Below are 8,675 nucleotides of genomic sequence, written 5' to 3' on the forward strand. Positions count from 1 at the left end.
ACTCTTAGATATTATTATTAAATTAATTTCCACACACTATTTAGAAGCTTAAGGATACAACAAAGTTTTTCCAACTATCTCTATTTTGTGCAGCATATCGTAACTCATTAATTGATTGCCAGTTTCTGTCTGTATTTTTCGCTTTCAAGTTGCTGCAGGTCTACCTCTCCGTCAATGCCCTTGTGGATTCCAATTCATTCCTGCGTGTGGGATTTTTTCATAAGGTTTACATAATGTATGACCTATCTTACCATACTTTCGCTTTTTGATTTTAGTTGCAAAGGTATTTTTATTGCTTCATCTTCACAATTCCTTATTCGTTATTATTCTAGGCCATATTTGCACTATATTCCTTAAACACCGATTAACAAATACTTACAATTTCGAAGACGTTGCTACAATCACTAACTATGAATCGGAGATATTATCTAAGATATATGCTGTTAAGATATTAAGATTAGATATAAAAGTCATACTAATAACAATGTACAATATGGTAGTTACTGACTATTTACTTGTCCTGCTCTAAGGTTAGGAGTTTCTTCTCATGACTATTGTTGAAGTATTAAGAGTAAGTAAGGAAAAAACAATAGAAAACTTCTACTGTAAATGATTTCCTTAAACAATTGTGTTCTTAACAATTGTGTTCCTACAGCGCTTATTAATTAAGTGCATCATAGGCTTTATTACGACCTCGAAGTGATGCTATATAAGCTCTCTGGGTAAAAGCCTGTCATCATGGAACTTTAATATGTATATTAACCGTCCAACAAATAATTTTGAGATTTTAAATTACTTAAAAATTTTTATTGAAACAATTCAAATAAATGTATGCTATGTTTAGACAATTGAACTTAAGTCGAAAAATAAGCCATTTATTCATATAAAATTAATTATCCAAAATTAATTTATTCAAAATCTAAATATAAATATAGTACTAAATTTTAAAAATTTAATCAATTTCAGCTTCTTAAATTACCGCACTTTTACTAACATTTTTCTGCTGATGTACACAATGTTTACACAACCGAATATCATTTATAATTTACATGACCTGAGTTCCAAATATTTGTGTTATGCGAGGTTCGACATGTGCACGTTCACGCTGCAATAGCCAAATTATCACCACATAAATATTTTAATAATTATTTAGAGATTTGGAAAAGGATAATGCGTATCCTGCAAACAAATTTTGTTGAATTTCCAATTAGCTGATTAAATAAACCAAATTCGTAATTAGAATAACTAGCCAGTATAATACCAATAAATTGTTCATTTTGAAATCAAAAATAATTCAACTGAAAGGAATTAGTTCTGTTTAAAAAACCTATTTCGTTATAAAATAAATAAAACATTCAGTAGAATAGGATATTTAAAAAAAAGACTGTAATAATAAATAACAAGTTTTAATAATTTAAAACAAAAAATCTATTTAAAAGTATTAAACGAACTTAAGACTAACAAATACGAAAATATATCCATAAGGTCTGAATATGAAAGCCATACCTTACAATAGAAGTATTTAAGTATTATATCTTCAAAAAAATATATAAACGACATGGCAGTAAATTTGAATTTAATTCCTGATAGAAGAATAATACGTTATTATACTAAGATTCTTTTGATTTTCTTTTTAGAAGATAGTTTGCCTGAAATTTGAAGTCAGTACATTGGTTAGGTATGAGTATAAATTAATTTCAGTGGGGGGCTTAACTTATATATTCCTATACTTAAAAACTTTACACTGACCACATTAGTACTTTCGACGGTAAGGAATATAACAACTTTATAAAACAACGTTTATCTTTTCACGGAGAAGCTTCTATCAAATCATTCAAAAAGTTTGAGTTCAGTATTTCATCACCGCACATATCTTAAGTGAAGTAAACAATGTCCAACAGATTTCCATTCTGCTTGATATCATAAACTGTTGTCGAACTAAAAAGCTGACTTCTCACGAAGTAGTGTCGGATAACTCAAAAATATTAAAAATAGGACACATTTTCAAAGAATATAATTCCAATAACCCAACAATTTTCAAACCTTTTTCTAAATTAAATTTCCAAATGATTTTTTGCACTGCACTTAAGTAAATATTTATTTATGGCACTTATTTCTTATTTTTGGTTAAAAGTTTTCAAATTTACTTATTTATTAAATATCTTATAAAATATTTACAATGGTAATCCTACTCGAAATTCTAGCAAATACCAACATTCGCTGCCATACCGACATAATTTACTATTTCCATCACTTTACCATCAATTTACTCGAACTCGCACACGTCCCTAATAGTTAAAACAAAAGATTTTTCAAAATAAATCCTTTCTGTAATTCCTTCTTAAAGCTATTCCTATTTAATAGAAATCAAAATATATTTTTGCTGCTTTGTTGAATTCAAAATGAATTTAGTCTCATCAAGTTTAATACGAAAATTATTTTATCTATGAGTTATTTAGATTTTTGACCAATTTAGTTTAATATTTGTTAAGTCTTTTTTATGGCAATTAGGAATTTTCCTTTAACTAACTAAGCAAAAACTGCAATAAAATTTCGACCATATTGAGGTCAACCACTGTGTACCACTTTAAATTTAATTTATAAATTAAATTTAGTAATTAAATTATTATACTATATTTTGCATATTTACAAAATTATTTAACTTAAATAAAATAAATTTTACATTATTAAATAATTGCTGAATCATTTTTGTGTGGTTGCACATTGCCACTAACTGGGCCAGGCCAACTCATATGAAATGCCATAAATTGCTGACTTTTGTCAAATATTTATTTGCTGCATAAATAATTAAAATTATGGAATGTTTATGCTATCAAAAATAGTTTTTATGGTCTTGCATATTAGTCGAATTTGCATGTGTTGCAGTCTGGAGCGGAACGCTCCTGCCACATCCGCACGGCACGCTCCACATTGGATCGAGACTCTTACAACTTCAATATTGGCTGCATTGTGTCAAAAGCACTTGCATTCAGCATTACTACGAGTATTTTAATGCCTTACTGCTTCACTGTACTTTGCTGTTGTTAGCATTTATTTTATTTTATTTCTACTTTATTTTAAATATTTTATTTTATTGATATATTGTTTTATTTTATTTATATTTTATTTAATGTTATTTTAAATTATTTGATTTCGTATTCATTTTTGCAGTTACCTCGTCGCCTTGTTGCCTTGTTGCCATGCTCGATATTTTAATATGTGTCGCATGTGGAATATTGATATTTTGCAGCATGTGGCAGCCTTCCTGCAGAGCAGTGTGTATGCACCTGAATGCAGGCATTCAAATTGCGTATTGACACTTTTTAAATTGAATATTGAAAATATTTGCACTGCAAGTGAATGACTGTGACTGTGACTGTGACTGTCACTGTGACTTACTGTGTGTGTTGTAAATATACAGTTTTTGATGTCACATTTTTACATTTCATTTATTCAGATTTGTGTGTACTTACATGTGGACAAATATTGCTTTCTTTAATATTTGACATGTGGCAGCTCTGCCAATTAAAATTAAAAGCATACAGCAACATTCAGCACTTCGAATGTTGTTGCGTTGCGTGTATGTTTATGACATTTTTTAGCAATTCTCATACATTTAATATCCTATCCTTTCTTTTTGTATGTTGAATTCTTTTTCTGCACTCATTATACATTCACTTTAGTGATTCTTTGCAGCTGAAAAAAAGTGTCAAAATTGATTTTCATTTCAGGCTGAAGTATGTGTCAGCCTCCATTGACATTAAGTCCTTGTTATGTGGCAAATGTTGTGCTTGTGCGTCATAGTCATGTACTATATACATGCACCCCATACAATCATACAATCTCTTCTGCATATATGTATATAGTATCCATATATATATATATATATATATGAAGGCTTGTTGTACCAAGTGTTAGCTTTTGACATTGAGGTACTTGCTAAGAGGACAAAGTACTCCGAAGCACCTACTATATCGCAGGTGGATAGGGTCAAGTGTGTTCTATGTGCTCTACTATAGAGGCACAATAGAAATGATTTCAAATTTAAAAAGTGAGTAAAATTTTTATTAAATGAACTCTTTAAATGAGCTTTCTTTGATACTGCCACGTATAAATAGAGAACATTTATGAAATTTGCATTATGCGAACAGTGCAAGTTAATTGCTAATTTGAAAACTTCACATAGCAAACGATACAACGGGGACCCAAGTGTAATCAGCGCATGGAGTAGGAAAAGGACATTGCACATATTCTAGCGTAAATTGATAATGATTTCATTTTGGTACTATGCCACTACTACGACACTCTGGTACTGTGATACTCTGATACTCTGATACTGGTGTTGCTTGTTCGGTATATGTACCCGCGCATATGTGGCATGGCTTGACTTGGAATCATGTTTGGTTTGTTAGTAATGCAAATACACTACAAATTCATATCCTCTTATTTACATGCAAAGTGCATATTGTGCCGCATATTTACATATTTTAGTAACAAAGTGCTTATGCGTTTTGTAAGTTATCCTGCTGCCTCCAGCCTCCAGCTTCCAGCTTTCAGCCTCTAATAGTCGTATGTTGTTGGCTTGTGTCTTTGCTTTAGTTATGCAGTATAAGTTTTTCATTTCGGATTGCTGTATAAATATGCGGAATATTGCAGTAATCTTGCATTGGCACAGAATGTCTGGAATATTGCTTTGAAAACTTATTTAGTTGTATAAATATTAATTAAATTGAAATCAAACTTAACAAAACACATATTTAATGTAAGTGTATGGAATGACTACAAAACGCATAAACTAACAAGAGTTAATGGTGCTTTAAAACGTATTATAACGTTCATATTGTAATATATATACGGATATATAGAGGACATATTGATTAAAATTAATTAAAGCAGGAAATATTTCGAAATAACAATTGATAATTGACATTCAAGTTATAGAAATACAGACATAGTTTAGTTTATTTTGGTATAATAATTGTAATGTTTTTTTTAAGTGATTATTCTGAGCATTTATCCTTTAAAATTAATTGGATAAATATGTTTAAAAATTTATCACCAGGGCTTCACGCTGCTTATTCAAGTCGGTTTTAATAATATTGTGTTGAAATTATTAGCATTTCAAGCAGTCCTCATATCAGGCCCGAAATAACACTATTTTTTTACTAATATAATTCACAGTCTTGGATATTACTTGTATTACTTAGAACCAAGAGTTAGTTACATCAAGTACATTTACTCTTCATAATTGTCACTAAAAATATACGACTAAGACAAAAAAGAAGTTATGAAGGATATAGTGGTATTAAAAATTAAGAAAGATTATATTGTAACGATACATTTTTCACCCATGTAAAACACAGAGGAATTTGAACTTAGAGAAAGACGTTAAGTATACAAAGTATATCTCTAGCAATTCTAGTAAAGATCTTATTTCTCTACTATATATATTTAAAAAAAATATCTAAAAATTTAATACATCACCATATCTTCCAAATGGTTTATCATATATATAGTACTTTTTCATCTTTTATCGTATAAGACCAATTTCAAATTGATGTGTCTTAAGTACATATGTGTTTTATTTACGTTTACTTTCGAAAGCATGATATGGATAACGCTGTATAATCAATATGAATAACGGCCACCCATAAAATTAATTTTTAAGTTAAAATTCTTATTGTTTCTATCTTAATATTATATCAGCTGTTGTATAAGTGTTTTAAAATGTTACATGTTGAATTTATTATTTAAAAAATATTTTTTGATTATTTTCCAACACAATTCACTGCATTTAACTTACAAATCACTTTGAGTTGTTATCAAAAACAGTGTCAATCATTGTTGCACTTTTTTACAACTTCACTTCGATAAACCTCACAAAAACCATAGAGCAGAATACTTAAGCTATTTGTGTACTACATACATACATATAGAGTTCTATATAGATTTGTATATACCACTCCACATACTCGTACTTTTATATAATGAAATTGGTACTTGTTAACCAAATTGGTTTGCTCACACTAAACCCTAATACTTTAAGCTTATAAGCCAAATTTTAAACTTTCGCATTAAAGGTGCTTAACTTTGGCTATTCTATGCAATTTTGTTGATAAAACAACACCATTAAGTAAAGCAAAGTTGGCCAATGTTTTTGTGTGTACTTCTAGGTACTACCAGTAACCATTCCAAAACAAACTAGAGATGAGAAGAAAAAAATTGCTTAACGAAAATCCAACGTTAAGCGCCTTTAAATCCAAACAATTTTTTTCCTGTTTTCTATTTTGGCTCAGATAGCAACTGTGTGCTGTGCTGCGCTGCTTTTTTCAGTGCTGCCATATAGTACACAAAGTCAATTTAGTGGTTAAGTCACTGGGAGTTGCTATGGTAGACGTGCTCCACTTTTAATATTATGCGCTTACTTTACAACCAACTAACTAACCAAGCCAACAATAACACAACCCAAAGTATCTACTCATACTAGTTTTAGAAGGAAAAACATTCAAAAGATAAAAAATATTTTAGAAAATTGCAGTGGCGATATTGGCAGTGGAAGATTGTCAGCTTTCATGACATGAGACTGGTGTGGTTAAGAAGAAAATTGTGCGTCGTAAAGCTCTTGGCCTATTATTTGATCGTTATAAATTATCTACAATCCTCATTTTGTAGTGCGTGCATTAGAAAAAATGAAAAAGTATACTTAAGTCATTGAGAACTTTTTTGCATTAAGTAATAATTTCATTAAACACTCAACAAAAACTTAAGCAAATGACCTGAATTCGATTATCTACAAAATTAAATTAGTGGCTGAATAAGGAAAACCTTAGCAACGGTTAGAAAATTGTTATAAAAAGTAAAAAAATTCGAATAAATTAGGAACAAGTACATCTTCGATAATTTTGTAGGCGTTTTTTAAACACAAAGAGAAAAAAGTTTTTGTATTACCCAGTTCTAGCGGAAAGAAGGAAAACGGCAGTTAGTGCAAGTATCCCCCAAAATAGGTAGCGTGCCATTGGTATTATACAAAAACTGTATAGGTGCTTTGCTAAGCAAATTTTTCTCAATATCGGAGTAAATCTCCTTCAAACAGATGTTAGGAATGGAGATAGGGACGAGTCTTGACAAGAATATTAATAGGAATGGAGGTAGGAATGAGTCTTGACAGGAATATTAATAGTTTCATTTGGAGACAACTATTGCCCAATATGATAACCTTTAAATTGTTAAGGAGTACCACCTGAACTAACAGTTGTTTTTAATAATTCTCAATGCATTAATCTTTTTAAACTATTTAATTTTCGATATGAAGTTAAGGAGGAACTTGATAAGGAGTAAGATGCTCACCGTTATTGAATGGAATGGGAAATGTCAGGTCACTTTCTGAAAAGTGACCTGACATTAATATAAACAATCATAAATACTATCATGGTATCAGGCACGTTTCAGTGCTGTGTGGGGTACTAGAAAGTACTGATACATCTTTTACGGTACTACGGTAGTAATATGCTACTACCAAGTACGCAGCAATATCCTATCCATGGAAGCGAGAGATTTAGGGTATGTTCTTTCTACACTGCCAAAAATGAAATTTAATACATCCTCCTTTACGTACCACAGTTCTGGTTACATCACTGTTGTATAGTTTGGTTTTTGGAACGCTTTTAGTATGGAAATGTTTGGGATTATAACAAGGATATGATTGGATATATTCTTGCACTGTTTGGAGAGAATTAGTTTGGAAAAATTGTATTAGTTGGAAGCCGACAGATGGCTATTTTAATGAGTTACTTTTCTGGAAGATCAACTTGATTAAAAAAGAATCCTCCGAAGTTAGAAAATAAAACATAGTACAACAATTACTTAATAAAATTTTTTGTAAGTGTACGAGCGATTTATTTAGTCATTTATACACTTTCTTTGATTTATGCTGGTATTTAATTACTTCAAATTTGTGACGGCAACCGACTCGACACATCTTCCTTTTAGTGATAGCTTCGGGAATTGAAAACAGTCACACAGGGCCAAGTGAGATGTATCCGGTGTTCGGTTAATTACATTCACCGAAACAAAAACGATTTGAACAATGCAACATTTTTAGTAAGCTGACTAAGGTGTGGCAACAACTCTAAGTGAATATACTTTCATGACCTCGTCATTGGTTTAGTGCAATGAAATCTATAGTATAACCGTTTGGTTCTATGAGAAGCATTTGAAGTGCACCACACCACGGTAATCGAAAGACTGCCAATATGACTTGGACTTTTATATGGATTTCAAGGTTTTATTTGATTTTGAAGCTTCTTTCCTGAGGTTATTGGTGTTTATCTATATAGTACTCATTAATCCATGTGATCTCACCTGCTCTCGCCTCATCTCGTTGCTCTTTCTGAACAAAGTAAATGTCTACTGGAGTCAAGCTTTTATTAAATTTTATTAAAATAAAAATTCTTTATAGTGCAGTCAACTGTTTTGATAATTTATCAAGTAAGAAATGAGTACTTTACTCCTTCCTGTCATTAAAAATAAAAATAAATTTTATTAAATGCTTTTTACTCATACTCAGCCTCTATTCAATTTGTTGCAGTTTGCAGTTGAATGAATGCTCAGTGAGCTATTATTAATATGGACAACGTTGAGTTTCATCATTTGCCTCAATAGGCATGCAGCGAGAT

The sequence above is a fragment of the Teleopsis dalmanni genome, chromosome 1 (assembly GCF_002237135.1).
Source record: "Teleopsis dalmanni isolate 2A chromosome 1, ASM223713v2, whole genome shotgun sequence".
Classification (NCBI taxonomy): Eukaryota; Metazoa; Arthropoda; class Insecta; order Diptera; family Diopsidae; genus Teleopsis; species Teleopsis dalmanni.